This window comes from Nycticebus coucang, chromosome 24 (assembly GCF_027406575.1).
Source record: "Nycticebus coucang isolate mNycCou1 chromosome 24, mNycCou1.pri, whole genome shotgun sequence".
Classification (NCBI taxonomy): Eukaryota; Metazoa; Chordata; class Mammalia; order Primates; family Lorisidae; genus Nycticebus; species Nycticebus coucang.
The window spans coordinates 5,034,217-5,051,014 of NC_069803.1; the positions used below are offsets into that span (position 1 = coordinate 5,034,217).

At 39.6% G+C, this 16,798-nt stretch overlaps 1 pseudogene; it reads left to right on the forward strand.

Moving 5' to 3' along the window:
* Positions 1 to 3,771: 3,771 nt before the first annotated feature.
* On the forward strand, positions 3,772 to 5,244 carry LOC128576591 (ubiquitin carboxyl-terminal hydrolase 14-like; annotated as a pseudogene).
* Positions 5,245 to 16,798: the final 11,554 nt, after the last annotated feature.

The window sequence follows — 16,798 nt, forward strand, 5'->3', positions numbered from 1 at the left end:
AGAAAAGATCCTCAATAAGTGTGTTATTTGGAAAGTTAAAAAAAAAAAAGAAAGAAAGAAAGAAAATCAGCCTCACTGGTCCCATGGGTGGGGCAGTTATTTTGGTGTTTAGTTTATAATTCCTTACACAATTTATAAATGTTTAATGCACCTGTGTGTATAGTGTGATGTATCTGAAATTTTTTAAATGTGTAAGTCAAAAAAAATTGCTGCCAGAAATAACAGACTTCTAAGAAGAAAAAAGTAGACCAATGGATTTCTAAACAGTAACAATACATAGCAGAAGACAATGAAATAATATCTTTATAGTTTGAAAAGAACATAACTGACAACTTAGAATACTATATTCATCTAAACTATCATTAAAAATAGATTTTTAAGATCAACAAAACTAGAAAACTTAACCATTCATAAATTCACATTGAAAGATGTATTAAAATTACTTTAAGCATGAAGAAAAGTGAATGCTGAGAAAAAAGAAGCAGGATACAGGAAGTGACAGTAACAAAGACATTAATAAAGTAGGGTCATAATTTTAGTTATGTGGTAAAAATTATTATTTGTTAATTAAATGTTAAAAATAAAATCTTTAAACAGCTAGAAATATGTGGATGGGAGAGTTACAACTTCAGATTGTGCTGGGAAAATTCTAATTAATTATGTATACCCAATGAACATTCATTGTGGTGAATTTGCAAAATAAATAAAAAGATGAATATAGAAATGAAAAGAAGTCATATGACATCATCGTCCAGAAAGGCAACCACTACCAATGTTTGATGTAGTCTCTTTATGTGTATATATGTGTATAGTTCTGTCATACATACACACTTAAGTCTATCTAGTCACATATGCGCCAACACAATGTTGCCGTAATGCAAACGTATGGTGACATGTCAGCCCCAGTCACTGTGCCACCACACAGATTTGTGAGACTGGGCCAAGGTCCCATGATGGGGCTGACTGCAACGTGAAGGCTTCCACTCCTACTCAAAGGCGCTCTGTGTCTCTCCATAGCTCTCTCTTTGCTTCTGAGTGCTAACATTTTTACCTTTGATCTTTGCAAAACTTACGGACTCCCACAGTACAAATCCCAATTAATTACTGAATTTTGCATTCTCCTCTCTCTCCCTCCCCCACCTGTCTCTCTTTGCCTGTGTGGGTCTCCCTCTCTGTCTCTCTGGGTCTCTCTCACTTCCTTCTTCCCTTACCCATGTGACACCTTTATCCTGCCCTGTGTCTTAGATAGCACAAGGCCATTACCACATATGTTCCTCACGCTTGATCTTTCTATTGCCAGGAACAGTAAAGTTCATTTTCCAGAAAATTCCTTGACTTCTCTAACACTCAGTAAGTTCTCATGTCCTTACACTTTTGTGCGTCCCCTCAGGTCAAGGGAGAACATGTCACTTCTGTTACCTCTCTAGAAAAACCCTAAGCGTGTTTATGTTCCCTCATCCAATAATCTCACTTCTTAGGCTTCTACTGTATGGTGAATGGTTTCCTTTTTCAATTTAGGACTCAGAAGCATCTAATGTAGCATGGGTAAATGAATGATTTCATTTTCTTTTTCCTTTCCTTCCCCCCCACCCCCCCGCAGTTTCTGGCTGGGCCTGGGTTTGAACCTGCCACCTCTGGCATATGGGGCCGGTGCCCTACTTCTTTGAGCCATAGGCACTGCCCTATCTCATTTTCTTAGAAGTGCTTATCTTATCCATACTTTTATGGTAAAAATGTGCCTCTCTCTAAAAGTCACGTCATGCACCTTGAGAAGGCTATATAGATAAGGAATAAAAACATAATAAAATCTCCTATGTCCATTCGAAATGTTAGAGTTCATTTTAAGTATGAGTTCTATTATTGCCCATAAGTCTTTAAAGTACCCAGTTCACTTTGTCACTGCACAACTTCAAACTCACCTAAACCTATGTGGTACACTAAGAAATATGAGACCTGTCTCTGAACACTTTAATATAAAGGATAAATCTGAAGGAGATTCATCCAGCACATCACAGATAGTATGTCTACTCCTGGGGGGAAAAAGGCATAAGATAGTTTTTATGATAGTTTTAAGATAAGTTTTAAGATAGTTTTTATGAGCCTTGTGGCCAAAATTTTATTTTATGTTTCATTTGAAAGAGATGATAAACAATCTTGTCAACCAGTTAGTACAAGCCAGTTCGGGGACTTTATGTAAACTCCGATTATATAATGACAAAGCATAAAAAAAATTCACCATCCTGAGAAGCATTTCCTTATTATTAATAAACAGATTGGCTTTCCAATATGGGTTATGTATATTAGAGTTGACTAACAGCTCTCTGCTTTTGTTCACTCCTAAACTTGTTCCCTCACAGTCAGATTACTGTGAAGCTGTAATAAAATTTGTATCTGGTGCTTTATTCACATTCCAATATTATTTTGTTACTATTCAAGCCAGTGAATAGAAAACAAATTTACCTCATGATAAGAGCCCAGGCAGATGCCATCCATAATGTTAACTACTTGTCACATGTGGAGATGTATTTTCTCACTCTTGGGAATAGGATTTCTCATTTTTTCTTACCGTACAGTAGTAACATTTATTGTCTCTCAGCAAAAGCTACAACACTTTCATTGGATGATGTGTTTTCTCAGAATAGAGTTTTACAGTTTATAGTTTCTCTCACCGGCCTCATCTCTGCCTCCAGCCTGTGCAACAGAGATCCTCTCTGAGAGGGAGTGTGGATGTGAAGAAAGGTTAAATCATGCACTCAGGATTTCTTTTTTCTGTCTCATCTCACGGGGACCTGTATCAAAGCCTCAGGTACCCTTAAAAGTATTCTCTGCAGGAGGAGGGGAGTAAGCTGCTAAAAGTGCCAGAGGCCAAGAGGTGAGAGCAAGTGCCAGGTGGAATTAGTTCCCACTCCTGAATTCTGCTCCCTGCAGTCAAGATGAGGCTGAGATCTAGCAGGTTTTGGCATTTCCCGGAAACACTCTTGCTGACCATCAGGAACTCTCATCTCCTACTCTCTATATTAATCCTCCTCAGTGACTATTGATGGGTTACAAGAAAAATTTTGTATTGCTTCAATAACTCAAAGAAGTTATTAACAGATTCTTTTGGAGGTAAAGGAGACTGACGTCAGGACTCCAACTCTTAAATAGTAATACTGACAAACGACATTAACGTCATGTCTTCAGGCATCCAGCCCTGTGATGTGAGTGGTCCTGGAAGCGCTGGTGGTGCAGCACCTGCCTTTTCCTGAAAGGTATACTGTAAGGCAGGAGAGAATGGAAAGAAGATCATTGTCTTAGAAATTCAGATTCCTTAGACTTGATTCTGGCTCAACAAGTCACTAGCAAAATGACCTTGTATGAGCCAGGCAGCTTTTCTAAGCGTTTTCTTACCTGCAAGACGTGAGGATCTATGATACGTTGCTCATGCCAGTGGCAATTTTTAGATTCTGTGACCTTAATGCATGAGGTTTGCAACAGGAGAGCATGAGAGATAACGATACAGGCTTCAGGGCTAGAGGAGTTCATTTTCAAATCCTGGTTCTGCTCTGTATTGATTAGTTGGATGGGCACAATCACTTAATCTCTGTAGGCATATGTTTCTTCACTCTAAAGAGAAGGTATAAGGCATACTTCCCAAGACGGCTGTATTAAATATAACAACTTAAATAAAGAACAAGCTTGAGCTCCACGTCTGTACCTCGGCCGCCGCTAAACATTCTTCTGGTACCCTGCCCTTCACCACCCTCTCCCCGCCACTGCCCGTGCCCAGCCATGCCTTTTTACTCTGTTACTGTAAAATGGGTAAAGGAGAAATTTGAAGGTGTAGAATTAATACTGATGAACCTCCAATGGTGTTCAAGGCTCAGCTTTTTGCACTGACTGGAGTGCAGCCAGCCAGACAGAAAGTTATGGTCAAAGGAGGAACTTTGAAGGATGATGATTGGGGAAACATTAAAATAAAAAATGGAATGATTGTACTAATGATGGGGTCAGCAGATGCTCTTTCTGAGGAACCCTTAGCTGAAACTGTCTTTGTAGAAGACATGACCAAAGAACAGTTGGCATCCGCTATGGAATTACCATGTGGATTGACAAACCTTGGTAACACTTGTTACATGAATGCTACAGGTCAATGTAGGGGTTCTGTGCCTGAACTCAAAGATGCCCTGAAAAGGTATGCAGGTGCCTTGAGAGCGTCAGGGGAAATGTCTTCAGCACAGTATATTACTGCGGCCTTAGAGATTTCTTTGATTCCATGGATAAAACTTCTAGTGTCCCTCCCATTATTCTGCTGCAGTTTTTGCACATGGCTTTCCCACAGTTTGTGGAGAAAGGTGAACAAGGACAGTATCTTCAGCAGGATGGGAATGAATGCTGGGTACAAATGATGCGAGTATTGCAACAGAAATTAGAAGACATAGAAGATGATTCTGTGAAAGAGACAGATTCTTCTGCATCAGCAGTGACACCTTCTAAAAAGAAAAGTTTAACTGATCAGTTCTTCGGTGTTGAATTTGAAACTACCATGAAATGCACAGAATCTGAAGGAGAAGAAGCCACCAAAGGAAAGGAGAATCAACTTCAAATTAGCTGTTTTATCAATCAGGAAGTCAAGTATCTTTTTACAGGACTTAAATTGCGACTTCAGGAAGAAATCACCAAACAGTGTCCAACGTTGCAAAGAAATGCTCTGCACATCATATCTTCCAAGATCAGTCGGCTACCTGCTTACTTGACTATTCAGATGGTTCGCTTCTTTTATAAGGAGAAGGAGTCTGTGAATGCCAAAGTTGTAAAGGATGTTAAATTTCCTCTTATGCTGGATGTGTATGAACTGTGTACACCAGAACTTCAGGAGAAAATGGTCTCTTTTCGATCAAAATTCAAGGATTTAGAAGATAAAAAAGTGAATCAGCAGCCAGATCCAAGTGACAAAAGAGTAGTCCCCAGGAAGAAGTAAAGTATGAACGCTTTTCTTTTGCTGATGATATTGGCTCTAATAATTGTGGATACTATGATTTACGAGCAGTGCTAACACACCAGGGAAGTTCTAGTTCTTCAAGTCATTATGTGTCATGGGTAAAAAGGAAACAAGATGAATGGATTAAGTTTGATGATGGTAAGGTCAGCATTGTAATACCCGAAGATACCTTGCGGCTCTCTGGCGGGAGATGGCACATGGCTTATGTTCTACTCCATGAGCCTCGCAGAGTTGAAATAATGGAAGAGGAAAGTGAATGGTAATCTCCATTGTAACTATTCATGCTTAGGTGTGAAATAAATACTATTTTTTGATCATTTTGATAATCCAGAAGTTTAAAGGATGACCTTTTAGGTGGTTTTATTTTTCCCCTCAAATGGAACAAGAGGGCAGAAATAGAAGTAGGTGAAGTAGGCCACTTTACCCTAGAAAATGACATAAAAGAAAATTATCTCGGGATTGCTGCCTTGTATAAAGGTGACAAGAAGACAGTTTCTAAGTTTATTGCATTAACTAAAAAAAAAAAAATGAATCAAAATGCCTTTCAACCATTACCTTCTGTGATAAATTTTCTCACTTTTCAGTCCAAGGTTCAGCAATTGGATGTTTATTGCACACCTATTACCTATTTGTTGTTCTCGCATGGTTCACACCACCATTCAGTAGCTGTCCATCTAATAAAAATTTTTCCAGGAAGGTGGAAAAGGAAGTGTTCCTCTCGCGTGTTACTCAGTGCTGCTGTCCGTCCCATGGAGACATGGGCACAATCAAGTATTTGTCCAGCCTTACTGTTGCTGGATTTTCATGACTTTAAAATAGTGATCAATAATAGCATAGCACATTGATTATACATTTATTATTGTCACTCTGATGTACTAGGGGCTGTACATTTAACTTCGGAATGGTTTTGTAGTAATCTTAAAAAAATGTTGACAAGCTCTGGGTGTTTATTTTTAAAAAATGAGGATATTTAACTTTTAAAAAAAAGAGGTATTAATAGCTTTTGACCTCAAGTCTTGTTTTTTGAGTGTTGGAGCTTGGCTGAAGATTCAGATATGTTTAATACTACATAATTTCTGCAAATGGTAGATATTACTGTGCTGTTAACCATTGATTGAAAAATACCATCTTTGCCCATATTATGTTTAAAATTAAATAAAAAGTTGTAAAATTAAAAAAAAAGAACAAGCTTGACACAGTATTTTATGGAGCAATCTTTATTATTATTATTTTTGGGTAAAGAAAGTTCTTCTTAGCAAGACCTTATCTTAGCAAAGTTCTTACCTTAGCAAGATAAGAATTCCAGAATCCACAAAGTAAAATAAAAAATTAATTATGTAAGAAATATGGCAGGAAAATAATACTTAATGACAAATGGATGACAAACAAGTAACCAATGGAAAGAAAATGTATCCAATATATGAGAATGTGTTAACTTCCTGAAAAGCCTGACCCTTTCACTGGCTGAGCTTGCAAACTTACAGTGAACTTTTACTTTCTTTGATATCTGAGTATTTTTATGTGAAAATTTGAAAATCATTTGTTTACAGATGACTAAGAAACAAAAGAGTAATTTTTACTGTTAGTTATAAAAATTCTGAAATGGAATTAGAAATTCTGGATTTAGATCCTATTATGTGGATGACAATGAAAATATATCAAAGCTTGTGGAAAGAAACTAAAACTATGCTTAGAGTATAATTTATGGTATGTATTTTTTTTTTAAAGAAAAGCTAAAAATCAATTATCTAAGAATCAAAATTAAGACATTAGGAAAAGAACAAGACAATAGAAAAAAATGAAATAAGTAAGAGTAAAGATTAACAAACTAGAAAGCAAACATACTGTAGAGAAAAGTTAACAACACAAATTATTATTTCTTTGTATAGACTAAGAGAATTGATACAGCCCTAGCAAGACAAAGGAAAGATAGAAAGAACATATCAGTAATATCAGGAATGGAAAGAGGGCTATAATAACAAAACCAATATTAAAAACAATGAGTTAGTTTAAGAATGTAAAGCCAACACATTAAAAATTAGATTAAATGGGAAAATCATTTTAAAAATCAAATTTATACTAATTATTTTGGAAAACAGAAAAAAATGAATAAATAAAGAAACTACATCAGGGGTCCTCAAACTGCGGCCCGTGGGCCACATGCGATGGTGTGATCGTATTTGTTCCCATTTTGTTTTTTTACTTCAAAATAAGATATGTGCAGTGTGCATAGTAATTTGTTCATAGTCGTTTTTTTTAACTATAGTCCGGCCCTCCCACAGGTTGAGGGACAGTGAATTGGCCGCCTGTTTAAAAAGTTTGAGAACACCTGAAATACATCATATAAAGCTTAACTAGTTTTGTTACCAAATTCTTTTTTTTTTTTTTTTGAAACAGAGTCTCACTAATGCACAGTGCTATGGCGTCATAGCTGACAGCAACCTCAAACTCTGAAGCTCAAGCGATCCTCTTGCCTCAGTCTTCCACTTAAGTAGCTGTAGCTGGGACTACAGGAATGTGCTATCAGGCCTGGCTAATTTTTCTGTTTTTGTAGAGACGGGATCTTGCTCTTGGCTCAGGCTGGTCTCAAACTCTTGAGTTCAAGCCATCCACCTGCCTCAGCCTCCCAGAGTGCTAGGATCCCAGGAGTAAGCCACCGTACCTGGCCAAATACTACCTAATTGTATAAAATTATATGTAAAAGAATATTTTGATAATAATGCAATTTGATTTATTTTATGATTGTATGTTTTGCTTAACATTAAAAAATTCAATTGATGGAATTAACTATAAAAATATCAGAAATAAAAATAATATGCTCATTGCAAAATATGAAGAAAAATATTTTATAAAATTATTAATCATGTGCTATAAAAACCCTTAGCAAATTAGTGATAGAGACAAATATTCGTAAGATCAATATTTGTTTAAAAATAGCCTAAACAATATACTTAATAGTGTCTTCTAACAGACAAAAGTGGTAGTGAGGTAAGAATTACACAATTCCATTTTTGATCAATATGTAATGCAATGCACAAGCTGATTCTTTAAGGTCTCAGCAGGAGTCTGTGCACCATGAAGGTAAAGTGCTCAGCAATGATGGCATAAACCATCCTGCATGATAAGGAAGGGAGAGAACATCAGCTTTTTTAATACCTGGAAAACTGGGCCAACTGATGAATCTGTGAGCTAGGCTAGCTTCACTTCTAGTTCTCCAAGAAATAATGAAACATTCAGAAATGTTTGAATCCCAATTGGCCCTCTTGAGCTCCATCATGCTCAAATACTGTGTCACATTAAGAATTATCCAAAGCCTTCCTTAGTAGAAACAATTGACTTCACACAGAAGCGATTGTGTGTTCCTAATAGTGCTAAATGTAGGTATGAGAGAATGCCCTTTGGTAGAAGTTAGTCTTAAGGCTTTGTCCCAGATTTTGTCAATTCTGTCATGGTTGAGCAGTGACGGGAAGGCAATTACCTCAGGAGCAGAAAGTAGATCTTTGCAGATTATACTTAATGCCAGCAACCACACTGCAACATTTCTTTTGATAACAGTTTAAGGGTAACAGTGGTAAGAGCTTAGCGAGCACTTACAATGTGCCAGATGCTCTTCTAAGTCTTCACTTCTGGAATTATTTATTCTTTATAATATGCCTATATGATAAGCTTTTTTTTTTTTAAGGTTGTATTGAGGTCTAATTGACATTCAGCAAACTGTACCTACGTCCAGGGTACAACTGAGTGAGCTTTGACACATGTTTGCACCCATGAAACCATCACCACAATCAAGATAATAAGCACTTTCCACCTGCAAGTTTCCTCACCTCTCTTGGTTATTGCTCCTTCCTATCTACCCACCTCTTGTCCCTCCTCAAACACTGGTCTAATTTATGTCATTAAGAACCAGTTTGTGTTTTCTAGAACTTGATAAAATTGAATAATACAGTATTGGAGGGGGATCTGGCTTGCTTCACTGGGCATAATTATTCTGAGGTCCAGCCATGCTATTTGTGTCTGTAGTTCATTCCCTTTGATCACTGGGGAGTATCCACGGCACAGGGTACATACCCCACTCCCAATCTGTGTGCACATCCGTCAGTTGGGGCTTATTACAAATCAGATTGGTATAACATTTTTGTACGTTTTTTTTGCATATGTCTTCTTTTTCTTGAGTATCTAGTAGTCACATAGTCAAGTTAAACGGGTTTTATTAACCATTTTAAAACATTTCCAATTTTACAAAGTGATGGTACAGTTTGGGTTGTATACTTTTACCCTGTATACAGTGTCTGAAAGTCTCAGTCACTCTGAGTTGTACATCACGCTCAGTATTTGTCTTTTTTGTTAGCAATCTAATAGGTGTGTTGTAGTATCTCACAATGGTTTTAATTTGCATTTCTCTAATGACTAATGATGCTGAATACATTATTATGTGTTTATTCGCCTCTGTTTATCTTCTTTGTTTTGTCTATCGGACATTTTGTTCACTTTGGAGGAATTTTTGTTGTATACTTGTTAAATGTAAAGGATATAGAGGGCTCTAGAAAATATGCAAATCAATCCTAGTCACAAAAAATAACTTTTGCCAGAGATACCTGACACCAGCCTCGTTCCTCCTGGTTAACATGGCTTTACTTTATTCCTTTCTCTCTCCTAACAGGTAACCTTTGATAGATTTCACACTATACATGACAGCAATTTTTAATTGGCCTCTCTTTGAGATAAGATCTGAGACTTTTTGCTATGAAAAAAATATCTAGTAGAGAGAAAAGCTTTCTGTTGTTCAGGACTAAGTTCAAATGCTGAGGCCACTGCCTGTTAATCGTGGCTCATGGACGTTGTTTGTGGGTCTCAGCTTCCTCACCCGCACAGCTGGGGGCTGAGGGGGTGCTGCTGGTATTCCTCTCACAGCTACAGGGAGAATCCAAGCTGCTAAAGAAAGGGAAGCTCCCAGGCCCGGGCTGCACTTACCTGTGTCCATTTCTTTGCCCTTTCCTTTTTTAAATTCTATTACTCGAGTGGGAGGCACGTCAGAGATACATGCGGAGCTTGAGAAAACATATGTAGTAGAACCTCCACAGTCAGCCGCCTCCCTACACTGGCCACCTCCTTAAGCTGACCTAATGTTCCTAGACGGGACGTGCACGGAGCAGTACAGGAGGCCTAGTTCCTTATGCTGACCAGTGTGCTATAGTCCCTTGGGTGGTCAACCTACGGAGCTATATGGTATCCTTACAATCTTGAGAAAACAAATACATTCATAAGAGCTCAAGAAAACTCATATGGGCTGATCTTTCCAACATTTTTTAAGCATATATTTTTGTAATTACATTATAGTCAAAGCTTTGCTCCCTGAACTACAGGATGCCAATGGCAAAGCATCCACACAGACGGTGTCAGCAGAGACACCAGATTACAGGAGCATCTTCTCTCAAGGGCTTGGACCCAACACGTAGAGTACATGCCCACATTTCTGTCTCGTGATTTAAAGTCACGTGAAAGGATCACGAGAGGACTTCCTCCAGCAAAGACTGGATGATGCTGGGGTTTCTAAATTAAAGAAGGAGATAGTATCCTGTGCTGCAGTTGAGCTGGTAAGTGGACTAGGAAATTGTAAAATCACTGAACATTATTAAGCATTTGGATCTGTTCCAAAATAATACAGTGTTAGGCTGCATTGTTTGCTTATAATTATTTATTCATTTCTTAAGCTTGGTTTCCCTGGGGTTAGAATAACCCTTCTGCAGGATGTTTTCTGACACCAAATACATCATTCCAGCACTAACTGATTCTTGATTTCTCTAACACTAACTTGGAGTTGGACAATTACTAAATTCTGACAGCACCGGCCTAGAGTTACCACAGACCCTGTGGGGTAAGGGCTCAGTCCCATAACATAGCCCCAACCTCACTCGCCAGCTGTAAAAGGGTCCCCAGGCCACCCCCACTTCTTCCTGCTAACTTCCTGCTCAGAGGTTAAAACAAAAGTGCCTTTTCATGTTTGATAACGTGTTAAAATGACATGGAGTGCAGGAAAGGGCTTTCTTTAGGATTAATGGTCTGTTGTGATATAAAGGGCATAAGTTAGAAAAAGCCAAGTGGGAAAATGGACGTGGCCCCACTCACAGCACCCTGAGCTGCTCACCAGTCCAGAACCTGCCAAAATTTTAATGGTTTGGGGGTTTTGTAGAAGTTTCATCACATAGGCATGGTTGCTTAAATCCCTGGACCGTGGCTGGGGATTGGACTCAATCATAAGCACCACTTTGCTCTCTGGGTGGTAAGGCTGAAAGTTCTAACTCTAGTCACATGGTTGGTTTTTTGGTGAATAGGCCCCTCCTGAAGCTATATTGTATTTTAACATGTATAATGCACACTTTTTTGTCCAAATTTTTGAGGGAAAAATAAGGATGTTCATAATACATGGGAGTACTAAATCCATATCTATAAGTGTTTTTAATTCTTTTATTTATGCTTATGCTTTAAAAGTCTGACTCTAGGAAGCAATAACAATGTCCAAATGCACACCCTGGAACACTGTGGAATGTGATAAGTGGTTTTGTTGAACTTATGACAAACTTGCAACAAAGCATTTTCAGCCAACAAAGAGTGATTTATTTCTCTTCGGACACTTTAGGCTGGACCTAGCAATTGAACTGATTTTTACTATTACTGATAGTTTCTTGAACCATAATATGTTAAAATAATGCTAAAATTCCTTTGAAATCCAAAAATAAGTACCTAAATATAAATAAGTAAAAATCTAAATTAAAAATTTAAAACAAAATATTTTTTATTATGAAAGTTTAGGCCAAAAACGTGGGTGTGCATTATACATATGAGCACATTATACACAACAAAATACGGCAATTCCCATGCCCCATAAGCCATCTAATGAGCATGTGGAAAGGAATAAATTTCAAGGTTGGGGGAGACTCTATGCCAGGAGCAAGGGACAAAAACTAAATGTTTATTTTTTATTATACTGTACTTTCCATGTCCCACTGGCTTTGGGCTTGGTCATATGACTTGGTTGGAAGGACAAAATGTGGCCAGTCGTAACACTGTGACCTGTGTAAGTGAAAGATTTAGAAGAAATCATATTTCCACTCACCCTCTTGAGCTTCAGGCCTTAGTACCACAACAGTGTGCCCCAGACTGCAGGATGCCTCTTGAGCCTGGTTTCCAGAATGAAGATTTATGAAAGTGACCTGATGCAAACTGAAGGGAAACCCAGCCAAGCCCCGCTGAGCCCAGGAGAGACACAGCCAACCCATAGATCCAGGAGTAAGAGACAAATGTCTGTGTTCCAGGCTAGTGGAACTTTGGATTTGCTTGCTGCCACAGCAAGAGCCGATGCACACAAATATCCACATGTATTTCTTCTTCATGCTTATCCTTGACTTACTGCTTGATTCTGAACACAGTTGCTCAATGTTAGAAATAAATAATTTTTCTCAAAGTTAGGAATTGTCATCCATTTAGATTCTTCTTCGCATCTTGAGTTGTAAGCTGAACTTAAAAAGGCTTCTGCATATTTTGCTTCTGTGGATTCAGGCCCGCTCAAATCCACAAAGGCCTGGAAATTAAAGGAATAAATAAGTAGTATAGCTGTGGGGCCAAATACAATGCATCTGAAAAACATGGTTCATGAGCCATTCAGTCCAAACGCCACTGGCTTCCTCCCTCCCGACTGATGGTGCATGAAGCAGGACTCATCAAAAGGCAGCCAAGCTGTGACTCAAACCGGCCACACCAAGCGGGAGGCGCCTGGCAGACTTCAGTTATCTCTTGGCAAAGAATGGTTAGATAGGAATGGCAGCTTTCAAAAGGAAAAAGGGAGTGTGGCCGTGAAGCGTATGCCAAGGAAACGTACATAGGAAAGAGGCGAAAAAAGAAAGGAAAAACTCCTGAGAAAAAAACCTCAATTGCAGTTTGCCCTGTAGAAATTCAACGTGGGGTGTGCGTGTGCAGCGAGGCGCTTTAAAGCGCAGAGAATCAGAGCGAGGACTGGACGGCTCCAGCGCGGGAGGAGCGCGCAGCTCTCCCTCTGTGGGCGGACGGGCCAGGACTGGACGGCTCCAGCGCGGGAGGAGCGCGCAGCTCTCCCTCTGCGGGCGGACGCAGGCGCCTGCAGCCGCCCCTGAGCGCTTTCCCAGGCGGTGCCTGACCCGGCTTCCGTGGTTTTGTTTTCTCCCCAATCTAGGTGGTGTTCTGGCGACCAGGCTGATGCAAATTCCGGGCTTAAAAGCAAAACTGTCAGTTCTGCAGGCAAATGACCTCGGCAAATTCTGTCCTCCTGATCTATGCTTTCTTGGCCATTGATCTTTCTCTTACCCATCATCCTGAAAAATGGTATCGGTTAATGGACAGCCTGTAATATCAGGAACATGAAATACGTTTCTCTTCTGAATCATCTTTAATTGTGGCTTTTATAAACGCGTCTGTGGACTGCTGGGCCCACGCCTGAGCTGCGCGAGGGTAGTTGTCTGAATGTGAAGGGAAATCCTGGCTATATAGCCCACTGTCCACACACTAACTTAATGGTCTTCTCTGTGAAGCTTATTATATCCTTTAATGCAGCATCGGATCTTTTTTATTTTTAATAATCTCTGCAGGTGTTTGGTCAATTTAATTTTCGACTCATTTCTACATGAGCCATCAAATTAAAATGCTTTTTATTTATTTATTTTTTTAATTCCAGAGTTTTGGCTACTGAAATAATTGCTGGAGACGAGTAGATTAAGATGGATAGATTTTCTGTGAGGTATCTACTACAAAGGAAATCGCTCTAACAGGGATGGAGGAACATCCTCTTTTCATTGTTCTTTGCTTGCCTTCCTAAGCAAGGTTTGAGGAAAAAAATGCCTTGAGATAGTGAGCAGTGTTTACTCTCACACACGCACATTCACTCATACACACTCTCACACACTCACACACACTCTCACTCACACACTCATTCATTCACACACTCACACTCATACACTGACTCACACACACGCACATTCACTCATACACACTCACACACACTCATACACTCATACACACACTCACTCTCAATCTCACACTCACACCCTTACACACATACTCACTCTTACACACACACACCCTCACTCTCACACACTCATACTCACACACACACATTCATACACAACACTCACCCCTCTTGGAGAAAAGTCTCCTAACTTTTCTAAATTGAACCTGTGCATAGAAGTAGACAGTGGACCAGAGTGGGCTTGTCTATTAAGGATCAGAATATGTAAAATATTTCCTATCATATCACCTGGTAGACCCCAAACTTGAAAGAGGGATGACTATGGAAAAAAGGCGCTTGTCATGCTCCCATGCAGTGGAAAGGAAAAAGAAAATGAAAGCTTTCCCTGGGTGCTACCACATGCTCCTCCAGCTTCTTCCTCCAGTGGCAAGCAAGGATCATTAACATTGGTAATGTCCTCACTAAATCTGCTTGGAGAAAGTGACAAGTCTAATTTGTTACTGACAGAGCAAAGGCTGGGAGTATGTTTAAAATGCATCTCTCTTGCTCCCAGACCCTTTGAATTGCTGTGTGGTTTCTGTCAGGTATGCTTGGTATTCGGTTAAAGACTATCTGTGATTCCATCAATCTCCTTGGGGGGCCTCCCAGAGGAAAGACCTGCCCACTTCAGCTCCCTCCTTTTTCCTCAGCCCCCCTAACAACTCCTGCCAGCAAGCCCTGGGGTGCCATGATTTGAAATTCAGAATCTAGGGAAGGACTTGGTAAGCAAGTAATTATCATTAATAATCAATAGCTTTCAGCCTAACAACTAATTGTGACAGATCTGGATAAGATTAAACTTGTACTTCAAGATAAATGGATGTAGCCATGACACTGTTTTGTATTAACTAGAAAATGTATTTGAAACACCATTTTGATATACTTGTGAGTGATTTTAAATCAAACCAAGTAGAGTTTAAAAACATGATGCAAATGGGTCTGTGAGGAATGGCACAGCTTTGCTCCCATGAAGGATCATGACCTATGACCCGAATTTATTATTTATGTACTTTTTTTCTTTTTGAGACAGAGACTAAGCCCTGGTTGTAAGCCGTGGCATCCTAACTCACAACAACCTCAAATTCTTGGGCTCAAGCCATCCTCTTGCTTCAACCTCTTGAGTAGCTGGAACTACAGGTGCCTGCTAGGACACCTGGATAATTTTTTTCTATTTTTATTAGACATGCGGGTGTCACTCTCACTCAAACTGGTCTCAAACTTGTGAGCTCAAGCGACCCATCCTTCTCAGCCTCCCAGAGTGCTGGGATTATAGGCATGAGCTACAGCTCCCCGCCTACCTGAACTTATTATAAAATAAATTTTATGTGGAAAAGGATGATGGGAGGATTCCAATGTCAACTAAATTCAGAGCAATGAAAATGAATTTTAAATACCCTATAAAATACTTAGACTACAGGTAGGACAGGCTTCCTCCACAGTGTGGATGTTTAGCTTTTTCAAGACACCACAAAGGGAAATGGATCAAGAGCAGATCTGCTATTTGACCCCTACCGTGCGGCTCACCTCTCCCCAGAGCGAGCAGTGTAGAGCCTTTGAAAGCTGTTCATGGAATTCTAGAAACTGCACAACTTGAGGTGAGTTTTCAAAAATGTCAAAGAAACAAGTATCTGCTAAGATATATGTGGGTCACAATTTAACCCCAAATTCATATTCTTCTTTGGTTTCACATTTATTTCCCAGTGGTTTCCTGATCTAGTTGCGGAAGTTTAACTTCTCCCACCATCTATCTCATAAATCTCCTCTGCACCTGAATCCAAAGGCACACACCCCATGAAGCAGAGCACCCCCGGTGCTGATGGAGCCCCTGCTAACTAACTTTCAGGCACTTTGCTAAGCATTTCCCTACGTTACCTCATTTAATCCTTTCAACATAAGCAGTATTTGTGACATTGCCTCAATTTTAAAGTTCTAAAGACCACACAGATTTGGAATTTCAGGAATTAGGGGGATAAAACAAGGGAAATTTAGTGTAGAAATATTCCAGCCATGGGCGGCACCTATAGCTCAAAGGAGTAGGGCACCTGGCCCATATACCAGAGGTGGTGGATTCAAACCTGGCCCCAGCCAAAAAGAAAGAAAGAAAGAAATATTCCAGCCATATATAAGCAGAGTGTGGGAAGGACAGTCATGGGCAGCCCTGATTCAAATGTACATATAATAGGATATCCACTTATTCATTCTGTTTTTAAACCATTTTTTATCAAAAAAAAAAAAAACAAACCTTACTTTTTAATGGAGTTTGCATATAGATATTTTCTCAGAATGTTACAGGGGTTACAAATATCTGCATTCCAGTCATATGCATTCCTTTTGCACAACTGAATCAGGGTTACAATTGTGTCTATCACCCTCAGATAGTGCTCCTGGAGCTCTAGGTGCAAATTTACCCACGACATAAAAGTAAGTAAGAAACAGTCCCTGTGGTTGAAATCTGAGTTGTGGAAAGAGCTGTTTTCATCTTGGGAGAGGGTGTGCTTCATAAAGGAGAGAGCCTCTGAAAGGGAGGCTCTCTTGGGAGAGGGTGTGCTTCATAAAGGAGAGAGCCTCCTGATCCAGGTCAGGATTCTAGATGCGGGAGGAGTGTGTCAGCTCCATTCCAGAGAGAGGAAAGACTATGCTGAGGGACAGCTGGGCACAGAGGGATGCCAGAGCCTGGAGCTTGTGCAGTAGTGACCAGCAAGGACAACTGGAGCAGAGGTAGCTGGAAAAAGTGCTGAGTCAGGGAAAGGAGGGGTCCAAACAGCAGGAAATGAGGTCAGGAA